A 17211-nucleotide genomic window follows, 5' to 3' on the forward strand; every position below is an offset into this window, starting at 1 on the left:
GGAATTGGCAAGGTGAGGTGGCTGTGGCTTGTTCTGCTTCTCTGATCTTTCAGAATTTACTCCAATACCTGGCGTCAAGTTTGTTTTTATTAATAAGACCTTCAAAAATTCGTGCTATGAGAGAGAGAGACAGACAGACAGACAGACAGATAGAGACAGACAGACAGACAGAGACAGAGACAGAGGGGGGAAGAAAGAAAGAAAGGAAAGGTGCAAACCTACACAGAGAAACCCTGTCTCAAAAAAAAAGGAAAAAGAAAAGGAAGGAAGTAAAGGAAAGGTAAAAAGCTCCAAGGCAAAATGTAGATGAAGAGAAAAAGGTTAATTTAAGTAAAATGAGCTAACCAGAAATGAGCCTAAGCTAGGCCAGTCATTCAAAACTAATAATAAGTCTCCATTGTCATGATTTGGGAGCTGGTTGGTGGCCTAAAAGAAAAAGCCTGGTACAATGGGTTATTTTTTTCATTATTAACTATTATTTCATATGGTAATGACATTTGGTTCATACAGGGTGAAATAAATATTATTAAAGTAATTTTACTTGATCCTTCTGCATTTTATAAAATAGCTGATATATAAAACTTGAAATTATGTGTGTGGTCCACATTGCATTTATATTGGATGGTACTGAACTAAGGAGACACTATATTTTCTTACTGAGGACAGTGGAAAAAAAAACTAAAACAAACAAAGAAACAAAACTTAATTAAATCCCTTAACTTCCTGCGGTGACATAATGGCATAGAGTAATGCTCTCTGTTCTCTAACAAGTGTAATATGAACTTTGGGAAAGTATATAAGAAAAATGAAGACCTATGACAGGTACAAATAGGAAAGTATTTGCTACAAATATTTTTATTAAAAAAACAGTCAAATGTTAAGATAGCCGATGAATATTTTTTAAAAAAGCTATTTTTTTTAAAGTGATGTGCAGTTAGTTGTTTCCAATACTAGTTATGGTTTCCCTCTTGTTGAGTCCAATTAGAGAGCCATTGGATACATGACACTACTACACTCTATGGTGATTGTGCCAGTGATAGTGAAGTCATGGTTATTAGTGGAGAATCTAAAACCTCTAATTTACTAAACCAGAATAATTCCCCAACAACAATTTATAAACATTTGTCCTTATAGTCACAGATAAGCATAGTTTTGACCACTCAAGGAAACTTTTCTTTGTAACAAATGGAGTTCTCTACAGAAAACAACCAATAAAAATGCAGATTTCTGTAGCCCAATCTCAATGGATATATTTAATATGAGGATTTAACAAGGCAACTCCAGGAGGAGTTTTATTTTGGGGTAACTTACAGCCAGTAAAGTGGTTGGTTACAGGATCCAGGAGAGATGAGGTGAAGTCCAGCAGGGTTCTCTGGAGAACTCTGATTCAGTCTGCCATCCAGCACCCAGGATCACAAGGAACCAAGAGGGCCAGCAAGTCCAGATCTCGAGTATTAAGGGCTCCTGTCCCACCCATGCCTCAGGGGCAGGGACTAGGTAGGTGTGGCGGTTATCAGATGCCTCAATGTGGTGGTGCTTCAAGGTCAAAGCTGAAACAGCTACTCACTACATATATCTACAAAACACTTCCTGAACTTAAGGCTCTAGAAATATTGAAGATGAGTGAGTAGAAAGATTGATTGTAAGAACCAGAGAATCAGGGAGTTTGCCCTGAGATCATGTCTCCTAGTAACATCAGAATTTAGACTCAAAATATCTCACCAACATATCCACACAAGTGTGAGTTGAACAAAGAGGACACCTATGAAAATGCCGAACTGGATAGGGAAAAGTTCAGAGGACATCAATCCTACACAGAGAACTACAGACAACTGAATAAATCTTGAAGGAGGAGAGGTGGTCCTTCATAGGAAAGAACACACTCCAGTGCTAAAGGATAAGCCTTAAAAACATAAACATAAGTAACATTATACAGACTGAGCAAGTTATATTTTGGAGTATATATATGTGAATGCTATAACAATTAATGAAAATAAGACAAAGAATTTGAAGGAGAGCATGGTGGGGTATATGGGAGATTTTGGGGGGAGTAAAGTAAAGTGAGTAATGTGATTGTATTATAATCACAAAAAAATTTTGTGGAAGCAAGGTTCCATTCCAGGGCTTATGAGCTCTCCCTCCATGGGCATTTGAATGAGTATATAATATTAGGTATAAATTTCTTCCTGTAGAACAGTCCTCAAATCCAATCAGAATGTGGTTGGTTATACCATAACAGTCACACCAATCTGTACAACCTGACTGGCAAGCTGGTATTATAGTGTAAAGGATACCATGCTGAGCACTATCACTGAAAATTTTTCTCCTCCAAAACTATGAAAGCGCTATCAGGGAGGGAGTTCTCTTGTCTGTTTGAAATAGATTTCTCTAAGTCTTGCACCCAAAGAGTGTGATGTCTTCATTAATATGGTCTTAGTATATACTTATGGTGGTAACCACAACCAATGGCAGTAGCCTGTGTTGTTTGTAGAGATATCTCAGGCTTGACACCTCAATTCAATTGCTGTCTACTCATGTAGGCTGTCTCCATTTAAACTCCTTAAGAACATATATTTTGAAATTAGCTTGTTAATTAGTAGATTCAAATAGGCCTTTTCATATATAACTAGATTTGATTAAACCCTCATCTATCCCCTACTTTCCTGTATCCCCTTTCCCACTTAAATCTTTAATTGCAAGCATTCCCCCTGTCCTTTCATGAAACATATATTCTAATAACCCTTCTAATTAATTTTTTTAATTATAGGTACTTCTTTCTAGACCTAAAATCCCCATGTGGCAGATGATTAACCATGAACTCTCCTCCCCACCACTCACAAAAGCTGAGAATATGTGCCAAATTTGCGCAATTATGTTTGGGTTATTGCATATTATTTAAAATTAATCATTTATCACTTCTATTCTAGAAACCATATGAATTATAGCCATTTTAATTCAAAACACAAATATATGAACACATATATGCACCTTGGTTTTTATACTACTTCATTAGAGGCTATATTTCCAGTCTAATGAAGTTTCAGAAGTGGGACTTGTAATCAAACCTTGTGCTAGAACTCTTGCTTTTTTCCATCAAGACCAATGGGAGAAAGAAATACAGTTGGACACAAACAAACTCTCACCAGCAAATTAAAAGTAAGAGTTCTGAACTCATAGCAAATATTAAAACTATGCCGAGTTTTATTCCCTTCCTTTCTTTCTTCAAGTTAATAGTTCATTTTCTTGTTTCTGTTTTTGCTTTGAAGAGTGTTTTCTTTCTAAATGTGGATGTGGTGACAGGATCTATTATATGAGAAGAGAACAATAATTGAAGAAGAATTAAATATTTTGTAAATATAAATGTAATCTATTTATGTTACCAACTTTATAGAATGGACAGAACATGAAGCTGAAAATAGCATCAGTAAGATATGACACATTTACAAAGCCTAAATGATAATATTGCATAATATGCATAAAAGAAAGTATAATTATTTGGCCTAATGAATCATAACGACAATGGGTGTTATCATTGTAGATACTGTTTTATGACAGAACAAATAACTACAAAACATCTGTCCCTCCTCCAGGAAAAAATAGTACAGGACAGTTAAGACAAATAACTATTGACATGAACATTGGATGCAAAGGATTAATTGCTGTGAATAGATAAACAAAGTGGCATTACATAGATCTCTAAGAGGTTAGTAGGTTAGTTTGGGTCAAAATTTGGTGTTATTATTCTGCTGGTTAAAATGATACATGGTTTGAGCTTTCTAATGTCTTTATAATTATCCAAGGTATCAAAATTAGTGTTATATTTTTACAACTCATGACTTTAACTTATATTTTATCTGCTTACCCATATCAGACTTTTAGAAACATGCTAATGGTTAAATAAATAAGATTCTTTAGTTTCACAATGGTGTACATTACAGAATATCAGATACTTAAAAATATTTAGCAGATATCCACAAAAATAAATTAATATTCTGTTGTTCACTTACCATTTATGAAAATACACTTATATTTAAAATGCGTAAAATGAAGGAATGCTCTTAGGTAAAAGGAGAAAAGGAAATTTTCAAATCGGAGCTCAGGAATTATTATATATTAAAATTTGTTAGCCCAATAGCATTTTTCCTGATTTGAGGATGTAGATCATAGAGTTGAGATGTTATACACATTGCATTCTCACCTTTGATAAAGTATAAATAAAACCTAATATGAATTACCTTCTCCAGATGTAAATAAAATTTAGAAGAAAATATATCTTTTAGAATTTTAGAATGGACAGTCATCTCAGAGATCAATTATGTGCACACTCTCTTTTGTATAAGCCTTAGAAAATTTTGCCCTGTACTAAGAATTTACTTGAAGGAAGAACTTTCATATTAAATAAAAATAAAGAAATGCAATGTAATGACAAGAAGAACAAGGAAAGGAAGGTTAAGAATCTCTAATTTAAAGCTGGGTGGTGGTAGAACTCGCCTTTATTCCCCGCATTCGGGAGACAGAGGCAGGAGGATCTCTGTCGGTTTGAGGCCAGCTTGGGCTACAGAGTGAGTTCCAGGAAAGGCTCCAAATCTTCACAGAGAAACCCTGTCTCAAAAACAAAAACAAAAACAAAAAAAAACAATAAAGAATCTCTGATCTAGTTCAGTAACTACCCTCATTTTTATGGACAAAGCAAATGATGTTCATTGAGGTTAAGTGACTCTGAATCACAGGGCTAGTTTAATTTCAGAAAGAAAATTAAGATTCACAGGCCATATATTTTTCCATTAGCCCACAGTGATGCTCAGATTAAAGAGTTCTAGAGGAAGAGAACCTTAAACAAATTTAATTAATTTAATAAAAGAACACATCTATTTCACTGAAGCATAATTAGATTTTTTTCAGAATCTTTACTATATATAAGAGAATAATTTTCTGACAATTCCTAGGATATTTTCCTATCATAGATATTAAAATGTGATAACAAATAGTTGTATTATTTTTACCACTTCAATAAAGATTGTGATTAAAAATTTTTCATTTGTCCTAAGGCATATTTCTTAGATGATTGAATGACTCCTCTTGGATATTATCTGGAATTAACTTGAATAAATTAATTAGCACTCAGAAATAATGGTGTTTACATTTCTCAGTCTCAGTAGACACTTTATTTGCATTCTTGAATTAATGCTTATTGAAGATATTATATAAGTTCTTTAAGACAGATGAGATCAATCAATATGGTACAAACATTAAAGTGACAATAAGACATTATCGCTCCTCACTTTGATTGATAAATACAAATGTTTGAGTTGGAAATTAGATTAGGATCAAAATATAATCAAAATGGCATGTATCTTTTAATATAAGAGACTCAGGGTACTCACAATTCATAATAGTACTTGACTAACTTGAATTAAATATATCATAGCATGAGGTATAATTTCATATAAAATACTGCATCCCTGTAATTTCCTATCATTTATATTCTAAATACACTAACACTGATATATTTTTCCTAAGATATCAAAATTGTTAGTATCAGTTGATTTAATGGCAATGAAGTATTAAACAAAAAATGTGTACTTAATTACTTTTAACTGTGTATTAAACTCATCAATGCAAACAGAGCATTAAAATTCTGTCACTAACTTCATGGTTTATTAAATAAATTATTCGCAATTTATTTCTTAAATTTCCTTAAAGTGTTGTTAATGATAAATGAATAACTTTTTAGAATAGCTTTTTCATATTTTGAAATTCAAAATATGTTTTATTAAATAAATCATTTACAGTTTATTTATTATACTTCCTTATAAAGTTATTCATGGCAATGAATAACATTTTAGAAGAACTTTTGAATATTTTAAATTTAAGTACAAAAAATGAATATATGCAAAGTATCTTTCATTCCAAATCATGAAGGGCTACACAAACACATATGCACAATCAAATACTTTTTGGAAGTATACATGACAATATAAACTACTGAGGAATGAATTCAAGAAAGAGCTACATAAATTAATCTGATCTTGGAACCAAAAACATATAGTTTCAGTGAAGATCTTAAGACTTGGCAAGAGATTTATGTTACCAATTATTTTCCAACTTCTAAGTTTGAAATTTTACATACAGTTATACCACCAGCAATCTTAGTTATTATAGCTCAAGTACTGACTAGCAACACATAATGCTGTGTGTCATACTGAATAGCAAAGACTAGATTTATGCCCCCAATATAGCTGTTGTCATTTACAATGAATCTATTTGCAACTATAAATATGCAACCTTATCGTTATCCTTATCTAAGATAAAAGTATAGTCTCCTTTCAAACCTAGACTAAATTCTGCCATACTTCCATTGACATTTGAGGAGTTTCATTTCATAGCAGAGTAGGGTATTTTCTTAACCTCTTAAAGTCTCCAGGTGGACCTAAGAGTTAAACCACATTAGACAACTAGGTAGCACAAAATAATAAATGTCTATTAAGTATGCAATTTATATTACATAAGATAAATGGAAGCATAGAAGAAATGAACCCCCAAAAAGAAGCAGTTAGAAGACAATGAAATGTCTCTGGGTAAAAGCACTTGTTACCAAGCCTGAGAAGCTGTGTTTGATCCAAGAACCCATTTTAGAAGGAGAGAACCAACTCCTGCAAGTTGTCCTCAGACCCACTATAACATGTTGTTTTGTTAGTCTTCCAATGTCCTCACACACACGACCCTTTCTTTACTTCCTGAGGCTATGACTCTCCTGAATCCATAATGAATGGGAAGTTTTAATTCAGTATGTTGAGGAAAGTGCCATACAACACATGTGTATGTACTTGGTGTGTATACACATGCATTAAATAAATAAAGATAAAGAGAATTTTTAATTTAACATGAAAGTAAAGTCTGATACATAGATATTAATTTTAATAAATAATGAGAAATTGTGACAAGATACTGTTTTCAGCTAGTGTCGTTTTGTGCAAAACTAATTAGGAAGGTAATGGTTTAAGAAGTATTAGATTCTTCCACCTTTTGAATATATATGTTTATTTACTTTAGCTCTGTGAGAATTCTATTTGAACTTACCATTCATCAAGTTCTATCATATTAAATATTCAACATGTCAAATATCTTATTTTGGGTTAACATGTTCTGAACCATGTCACTTTCTACTCACTGACAGTTTGAGCTTGATACATAAGAAGATTCACACTTTTACTAAATAAAAGATAAAACTTTTGGATAAAAAAGGATTGGAAATTCTATCTCATAATCAAAGTCACAGTAGAGTATATACAAATTCACTGGTACATTAGATTGGCTCAAATGTAGTCTCCCAGATTGAGTCTAGAGAGTCAAATCTACTATTTACCAAAAAATATTTTTAAAAAGATAAGCCCTATCAAATAATTATGGGAAGAAATAGGTAGTTGGCAGCTCATTATCTAAATGAACATCAACTGTACAATCTTCTTGTGTAAGTAAAAAATGGCTACTTTAAAAAAACATCTCAAAAGTATCAGAAATCGAAAGTGGTAATCATTGAGGTGGTATCTTATTAATATTCATGTTTGTTATACACAATTGAATCAAAGTGAATGGTAGGTATTTGTCACAGATGTATGTATCACATTTGTGTATATACTAACAGTATTCTCAATGGTTTTAAAGAAATAAGGGGCTTGCTAGCTTCTTTCTGCTTAACAAATTACATTATTTGCTTGAGAGATAAATATGTACTGTTTAGATTGTGAGAGCACCCTGTTTCCTTTATGTGAAACTTCTCCTCTCTAGTCAATCTTCAAATAGTTATGCTGAAAGCAGGTTTGAAATAATATAGCCTGAGTTGGGTGCACATTGTTAGTAAAGAGTGATTCCTTGCTAATTAAAATGCACTGGGCTGTGTCTGGAACTCTGACACAGACAATTACTATAGGTCTCTTGTGTTGGATGTCATTTCAGTTATTACAAGACAATCCTTCAAAGTCTTTGACATTCATTGTTTGGATAATTTACATTTGGTGGTGCACATAATTTTGAATTTACTATATTTGGTTAAGACAATTTATGTTCTCAGGTTTTCATACAGGACTTGGTATATCACAACACAAATAGGCAATTTAGTTATCATATTTGGAATGTTTTACCTGGTAGATAAAAAAAAACAATGACATCACTCATGTCAATAATAGCAGTAGGTCAACAATGACAAAACTAAGCGTCACTTAATTGATTACCTTGTTATGGGACATTTGGTTTCCAATGCTTATTTCTTTGTTTTTTGGTATTCATCAAGTGAAGTAGAAAGAAATTTACATTGTTATTTCTTTCAGTGTAATTTTTACATAGTGGGATGGCTTTATTTCCACCTTTGTCAGCCACACAATACGTGAAAACAGGTCCCATATAATTTCAGTTTTTTTAAGGTAATTAGAATATGAAACAAGGTTAATCATCTATCCATTATTACTTGAATAATATGGAAAGCTTTGAGGTGGAAATTTATGTTCCTATGTCTCATAATAAAAGTGGGCAGATAATAGTCTTGTAGGGTAGTTGATCATCAATAGGTCCTAAGATAATACTTGCTCTAAATCTGGCCTCCAGTTGTTAAGGGCAAGATCAAAATTTCATATTCATCTATGAGTATGCATTATTAAAGAATCTCATGAATAAAACCCTACATAAAATGAGACACATACCCATTAAAATATAGAAAAGTTTAGTGGGAAAGTTTATTTAAAATTATTAATGGTGTAAGTCTGTCCAAAGGTCTTGAATTAAGAGTAATTCAGTCTTAATACAAAAGTGAATCTCATTGAGGGGGCTTTCAATTAAACTATCACATGCTGCGATATGCTAACTAGACATTCCAATGCCCATCTTGCTTCTGAAACCATTGTTGCATATATTGTATTGCATAATTGGAGCCCTAATGTCAAGCAAGAATATAGGGAGACCTCGAGGCAACCAGATGGTTTTTAGCAAAGGTAGTAATGTAAATTCAGCCTTGACATGGCTAATGGTAAAAGACAGAATGAGATCTGTGTGGATATTTATCATACTGAAATTCATGGCCATTTTTGAAGGAATAAAAGTCTTAATATAGTCTTTTTACTGTCAACTGTAGAGAATACTTCTCAAGGGGAAATTACAGTAAATCCCATTAACTAATGTCACATCTGATTGCATAATGAATATTATAAACAGCAATTTTTCTGTGAGTTGTTTTAGAAGTCCACCATTTAGCTTTGGCCTTTTAGCACTGCCCCCCTCTGTCAGGGGAAAGATTAAGAAGTCTTATGCACGTATAGTGATAACTGAAAGTGGCACCAAGATGGACTGAATAAGGAAAATTGGGGCTATATTTTATCTTACTCATTGCAGAGCCTCAGGCCCATTAGCCCTTGTCTGAACAGCATTTTGAAAGATGCAAAATTCAGGGGTTATATTCACCAGCTCTTGTCAAACAGTTCAGTTCAATAAATCTATGTGCTAAATAATGGAATTATCTTTTGTCATTGGGTTAAGCGAAGCAAGACTGCTCAAATACTTTTGGTGAACACATAAAAATATATGACAACTTTACATTGGGCATCCAAATGAACACTGATGGCATCTTGTCCAGAATGAATGTGGCCTCCCTTCACCAAGCTGTGTTACATGTGATGCTGGTATTACCATCAATATTATATACAGTTTCCATTTCTTCTTCAGACAATTTGTCCCAAAGTAGTCAGTGCGTTGTAATATTGCCAAATCTAAAGAAGCCTTCAGGTAGAAAGGGGTCAAGAAAAGAGGAAGCCACATTCTTCCAGAATTTGGTGTCAAGAGTACAACTATTTTGGAAGGTACAATTTATTTGTAATAGCATGGTAATTAATTTTCATTGTCTACTTAGCACAATGTAGAATCACCTGGGAAGGATGTTTCAAAGGGACATTATCTAGATTAGTTTGGCCTGTGGGCATGCTTGTGAGGGATTTTCTTAATTTGTTTAAGTCTGATAGAAAGATAAATCATGGATTTGTGTGTCAGAGTTTCATGTGTTCAGTCCTGGATTGAAAGTAAAGAGAGAACTAACTGAACATAGGGAAGGATGTATTCTCTGCTCTCTGTTCTTGACTATGAATGCAGTGTGACTAGGTTCTTCAGGTTCCTATTCCCTTGACGTCTACATAATGATGAACTTTAACCTGGAATTGTGAACAAAATATACTCTTTCTCTCTTATGTAGCCTCTGTTGGGATATTTTATTAAAATTTAATAAAATAATTCTTATTTTATTAAAATTAGAAAACAGACAAAGGACAAAGATTATGTGACTATGTAAAGCTGCTAAGGTGATTAATTCTTCAGCATATCATAGTGGTCACCACTGCATGCAGAGAGATGGGAGGAGTCCTTGTGATGGGTTTTGTTCCCTTTAGTAACTAGTATGCAACAAAGACATGTTGCTCTAGGACTGTGCAGCAGACAATATAAAGACTCTCTCCATCATTGTGGAGAATCAAGGTGGCAGGGGTTTGAAATGGCTAGTAATATTAAACAAAGAGTCAATAACGGAGAGCAATGAATTAATGCGTGATCCTGAGGTAAAGTGTATTTCAATTATGGGCCATTTTAGTTTAAGAGACGAGACAGCTGACAGGTGTTTTCTCAAATCTTATCTGCTAACTTACCTAGAACTTTAAAAAAAATACTTCTTATTAATTTGAAACAAATACCTTGTTTTCAGAATGATTTCTGGCCAGCACTTCAATTTGCCTTCCAATATATAAATATCCAGAAAAAAATGAAGAGAGTGTGTTGATTCTGATGTATTTAATCAGTAATATAGAAGCAACTGCCCTTCATTGATGCCTGAGGTCCAGGAAAATACTGAATTTGTGGTAGCTAACATAGAAGCCATTGGAACTACTCATGACAGATAAAATGGTCTTCTAGCACTATTGTTGATAAAGAATAGGATAGAAATTAGAATGTCTAATAATTACAGGGTGACTTTTTAAAAAATTAAAACTATGTGGTACCTTAGTTTCCAATACAAAGCATCACAGATGCATTAAGACTGTGATGTAAGGAGTAGGGTGGGAGCTGAGGATCCTGGAGCATATTAAACTGATTGAAAATGGTCAAAAGTTAAATCATGGGGAATTTGACAGACATCTCCTTTGTGATCTGCAAACATCTCTATACAATGAAATCTTTGTACAATAGTGGAATAGGTGTCACTTAGGACTAAAGCTATTGAATAATAAAGGTGCCAATAAAAATCAATTCTTTTATCTAAAAAATCTGCTTCACATTCAATAATAACCTCTTTTTCCTCAAGATATTATGTGAAACTCTATGCTCATTGTGCCATTCTAATTTTATGTAGCGAGGTATAAGCCTCCTTCACAATTTCCCAAGGGGCATTATCTTTTGTGGCTATTACAGCAATATCAGAGTCAACAGCTCCTTATTTCCTAAAGGCTTGAGGAAACAGTGACACAGAATTTTGAAGTATTGCCTTTTTAGAGGGAGTGGGTGTTTCTTTTTAATGCTAGTAGGAACAAAAATACATTGTTGCCCTTTACAACTATGGTATCTCAAGATATCAGAATTGTTTATAGCTCTAGACAAACTAGTTTTGTCATTACAATCAGTAGTAGTATTTCTGATACCTTGTTAAAGTTTCTTGGGCCATTTATCATTAACTTTCTGAATAAAAATACCTTAATATGTCCTGCATTTATTCCAATATAAAAGAGTTTCAGATCTCTTTTTTTTTCTACTAATTGCTGTTTACACCTGCGTTCTTTTTGAGAAACTTCCTTTTTTACAAACCTACCATTTCTCCTCTGAGGAACTCACATTTTGTAGACCAATCAGTGCTTCTTCTATTACCAGGAAATTTATTTTCCTTACTGTGAATTAAGTCTTTCACATGTTTATACAGGGTAGCCCAAACTTACTGGAAGTAGGCATTACATTAAATATTTGGATCCCTTTTCTATTGCTGTAGCTACTACTAGTAGATTTTCATTTCCTTGTTCTCAATGAATTACACATTGAGTCCATTGTCGATGAACCATCTGAAGGATCTCACTGTTTATAGAATCCAGACTGGGAGCAGTGAATAAAATGAATGGAGTGTCCACTAGCACCTCATCAACTAAATCCAAGAAGCTAAAGTTCATTTTCTTTACTATGAGAAAACCCATAGCAATGTTGCCCTCCACACAGGATCATTTGCAGCACATAAACCAGAATTCTACCTCAAATGATTACAAGCCAACACTGACACTGATGATAAGATGGGCCTGTCTTAGTTAGGGTTACTATTGTGATAAACACTATGACCAAAGAAACTTGGAAAGGAAAGGGTTTATTTGGTTTACACTTCCAAAAACTCTTCATCATTGAAGGAAGTCAGGACAGAAACTAAAACCGGGCAGGAACATGGAGGCGGGAGCTGAGGCAGCAGTCATGGACGATTTATGCTTAATGGCTTGCTCATCATGGCTTTCTCAACTTGCTTTCTTATAGAAGCCAGAACCACCAGCCAAAGGATGTCCCTACCCCAAACTGGCTGGGCCCTCCCCCATTAATTCCTAATTAAGAAAGTGTGCTCCAGCCAGATCTTCAGGAGGCATTTTCTCAATTGAGGTTCACTTCTCTCATACAAATATACCTTGTGTCAAGGTGACATAAAACTAACTGGCATAGTCCCCTAGAAAAGGCTTTTGTAAATGACATCTGTGGTCTGAAATGCTAAAACACTATCCCATGGATATTGAATATTAGGTTCTTTCAAGTCTTTCAGGAGTCACCTCTCTAGCTCCCCCGTATCTCTTGACAGTCATAGGATGTGTATCCTTTATCTTTATTATGGGATAGTCTTAGTTTATTTAGGTGTGTTCAATCAGCCTTGCATCCCAGGGATAAACCTCTCTTTATTCTAGTACACAGATCTTATGATAATTGCCAGTAGTTCAGTTTGCTGGTATTTTGTCATAGACTTTTGCATTCGTTCATACCACAGATATCAAATAGCAGTTTGCTTTTCGGGTGTATCTGGCTTTGCTCTTATGTTAATGTAAACATCATTAAATTACACTTTCCATTTTCTACATTTTGAAAAGCATTGGCATTTTTTCTTTTTCTTTTTTCGTATTACTAAGGAGTCTGTTTACTGCTGTTTAAGTAAGATTATGCAATTACACAGAACACCAGAAAGCTATTATTAAAGATGGTAAAAGAAGAATCTCTTTCTCTTTCCCAAATGTCCTTGAAACTGTAAAAATGGTAATAACAAATTTTCAAAATGGGTAAAATAAAAATGAGGGTATACACTGACAAAAGGAATTAAAGAGTATCAAAAATTGCTAATTATTTCTTTCCTAAACATTTCATTATAGAATAAATATAGTAGAATAAAACATTTATAGTAGTAAGAGAGTTTTCCATTTCCCACTGATATATTTTGTATAGATTTTCTATTTTTCTATGCAAGTAAATTTATTTTTATTGAAAATAGTTTCTTCTCTTAATTTTTTTCTTTCTTAGATATGGAATGAACTCATCATGAAATCATCTTGATCTGGTCCTGAGGTTCTTAATCTAAATTTTAATCACTGAATAATCTATCACTTGTTATGTACCTCTTCATACTTAGTTTATTTTCCTTTAACTTAAAATTTATTTTTTGCTTGTCAGCACATTCATTGAATATATAATGAATTCAACACCAAGGACTTGTGCCAAGAATATTGACAGATGTAATCAGTCAGTATTTGTAAACTTTTGTTTTTCCAACAAAATCCCTGACATGATACAAAGGTAGTCTTACTTTTGATGCCTAGATGAAAGAGAATAAGAGGGAGGTAAGAAGGTCTGGTCAGTACATCTGCTTTATTCCGACAGTGTCATACATGAACACAGTACTTACATTTCCACCTCACTCTCTCCCTCCAGTTGCTCACATGTCCCACATCTTGACTCCCTCCTCCCTCAAATTCATGACCTCTTCTTAATTGTTATATACAAATGCACACTCATATGTATGTATATGTACATATACATAGGTATGTACACACATGTACACATGTGTATATATGTATGTGGGTATGTATGTAGGCATATGCATATGTAAGTACAACCTGCAGAGATCAATTAGGTGCTGTTCCTTGCATATGTGTCTAGGGCAGACCACTTGTGTTTTTGTTTTGTTTTTGTTTGGTTTGGTATTTTTGCATTTAAGCATTTTATTTTTTATTTTATTTTATTTTTTATTTCATAATTTAATTTTACATATCAGTCACGGATTCCCCTGTCCTCCCTTCTCCTGCCCCCCCCCCCGCCCTCCCCTCAGCCCACTCCCCATTCCCATCTCCTCCAGGGCAAGGACTCCCCTGGGGATTCAGCTCAGCCTGGTAGATTCCGTCAAGGCAGGTCCAGTCCCGCCCTCCCTTTACCCAGGCTGAGCAAAGTGTCCCTGCATAGGCCCCAGGCTCCAAACAGCCAGCTCATGCACTAAGGACAGGTCCCGGTCACACTTCCTGGGGGCCTCCCAAACAGTTCAAGCTAATCAACTGTATCACTTATCCAGAGGGTCTGATTCAGTTGGGGGCTCCTCAACTATTGGTTCATAGTTCATGTGTTTCCACTAGTTTGGCCATTTGTCCCTGTGCTTTTTCCAATCATGGTCTCAACAATTCTCGCTCATACAGTCCCTCCTCTTTCTCGCCGATTGGACTCCCGGAGCTCCACCTGGGGCCTGGCCATGGATCTCTGCATCGGCTTCCATCAGTCATTGGATTAGAGTTCTAGCACGACCATTAGGGTGTTTGGCCATTTGATCATCAGAGTAGATCAGCTTGGGCTTTCTCTAGACCATTGCCAGTAGTCTATTGTGGAAGTATGTTTGTGGATTTCTGGGGACCTCTCTAGCACTTTGCTTCTTCCTATTCCCATGGGGTCCTCATTTATCATGGTCTCTTTTTCCTTGTTCTCCCTCTCTGTTCTTGATCCAGCTGGGCAGACCACTTGTGAAAAGAAGCCCACACAGAATAAGAGACACTCTATTTCTTTATGATTCTTGCTTTATAGTTTGTGTATTTTAGGAATTTGTCCATTTCTTCTGGTTAATTGATTTCTTATCATTTAAATGTTCATAATTTTCAGAGATTTGTTATTTTGTTACTGAGACAGTATCTTACATTGTATCCAGGTTTAACTAGAAGTCACCATATAAACCAGACTGGCCTTAAACTCATTTCAAATTGCTTGACTCAGCAACCTGAGTGCTGGGATTAAAGGAGTAACCTGACATGCCAAATCCATCTTTTAATGACCCTTTGTTTCTCTGGAATCAGATATAATGTCTCTTTTTTTTCATTTAAAACTGTATTTAATCCTTTAAAATATTATTCAATCTGGGATTTCTTTCAAAATATTTAATTCTTAGTCTGGATTTTCCTATTGAATTTTCACATTCTATTTTGTTTATTTTAATTTCTAATGCTAATTATCTCCTAATTTCTGCTAACTTTGACTTAGTTTACTCTTTTCTAGTTTCTCTTTGTGTATTGTTAAAATATTTATTTTAGATACATATTCCTTTGAGTAAAATGTCACCATAAGTTACCATCTTTTTATCCACTTGGTAAATTTTTTGTTTTATTTTAATTTTTCTCAGAATATTCTGAAACTTTTTAGATTTCTTTCATTGACTTAGCAGAAGTTTATAGACTCATATCTGTGAATTCTTCAGTTTTTCTGCTCTCATTGTTCTTTAATTTCAGTTAAATATATTCTGTTATAGGATTCTAGTTTCAGTCAAATATGTTCAGATGATATTTGGAAAGACTTGATTCTTATTATATTTATTCATAAATCTTCTTGGAAATTTACATGTAGTTTCTTCTGGAGAATTTTCCAAAAGTGCTTGAAAAATTGTTGAATTCAAAATACAGGTCCATTTGTTCAGAATGATGTTGAAGTTTATTGTTTATTTGTTGATATTCTAGTTATTCCATACGTTATTAAAAGAGGTTGAAATCTCATAGTATTCCTGTGTTTCTTTTTTATTTTGAGTTCTGCCAGTGTTTGCTTTGTATATTTCAGTGTTTTGACGTGTTATGAATACATTACAGTGTGTCTCTGTGTGTGTGTGTGTGTGTGTTTTCTTCATATTCCTTGTGAATTGATTCCTTTTTCGTAATTAAAGTTCTTTTTGTCTTGTGTTTTTTGACTTGAAGTTTATATAGTGTAGTACATGGCTGATTTTCCTTGAAATTTATTGATATTATTACGAATATGGACTCTTTTTAAAAAAAAAAAAGAATATGGACTCTTAAGTAATACGTTCTACTGACTTTTCTAAGAATTCTATTGGGATTTTGTTGAGAATATGGACTCTGGCATTACAAAAGGCTGAATTAGAATGAAGTTGGGTTTTTCACATTATGTAGGTTATTTAAGTCCTGTGTTCCTTCTGCTATTCATGTAATACTGAAGTATCACAGTACTACCTACTTCATTTTGAACATAATAAATGAGATAACTTAAGAAACAATAAATGTGGAGTTCAGTACAGAAGAAATGTTCAAAATTGTAAATAGAAGAAAAAAGTGTTCAGGGAATCATAGCTCTCTATTTTTCTCCATGTTTATGACTAGTCCCTGTAAAAAACTGAAAAGAAATATGTAGACAAATAGTGAAGGGTGATGTGACCTTGATGAGAAAAACATTTTTCTGTAAAATTATTGGAGGAACTATAGTTCCAAATTAGAAATGGTAAGAGAATCATTATTTGTGAAAGAATATCTTATATAATATTAGAGGGACCCGCCTTAATATTATACATCCCAGGGGCTCAGGAGAGAGAACTACTAACGGCAAGAACTATTTTTGGGAAATAGCATCTCAGTACACTGAGCTCTATAGTTCACTTGCTTTAATTCCTCTGGGATAACATCCTTTATACCCAGCTTCAGTTCTGTTCTCCTGCCTACCTCCTTTCTTGCCTTATTTCTCTCTCTATTTATGTACTGCTCCCACTAAGTTCTATCTTAATTCTCTCGTCTTAATTCTGATTCATCTAGGCCCTTTTCATCTTGTTCTTACCTAACTAGTACTTCCCCATCTGGCTCTTCCTCACCTTCCATCTCATTCCTCTAGTACTCCCTTCTAGCCCTTCAATCTAGTTCTTCCCCATCTCAGTTTGTT

Source organism: Peromyscus californicus, unplaced genomic scaffold, assembly GCF_007827085.1.
Source record: "Peromyscus californicus insignis strain IS unplaced genomic scaffold, ASM782708v3 Scaffold_10__1_contigs__length_136768540, whole genome shotgun sequence".
NCBI lineage: Eukaryota > Metazoa > Chordata > Mammalia > Rodentia > Cricetidae > Peromyscus > Peromyscus californicus.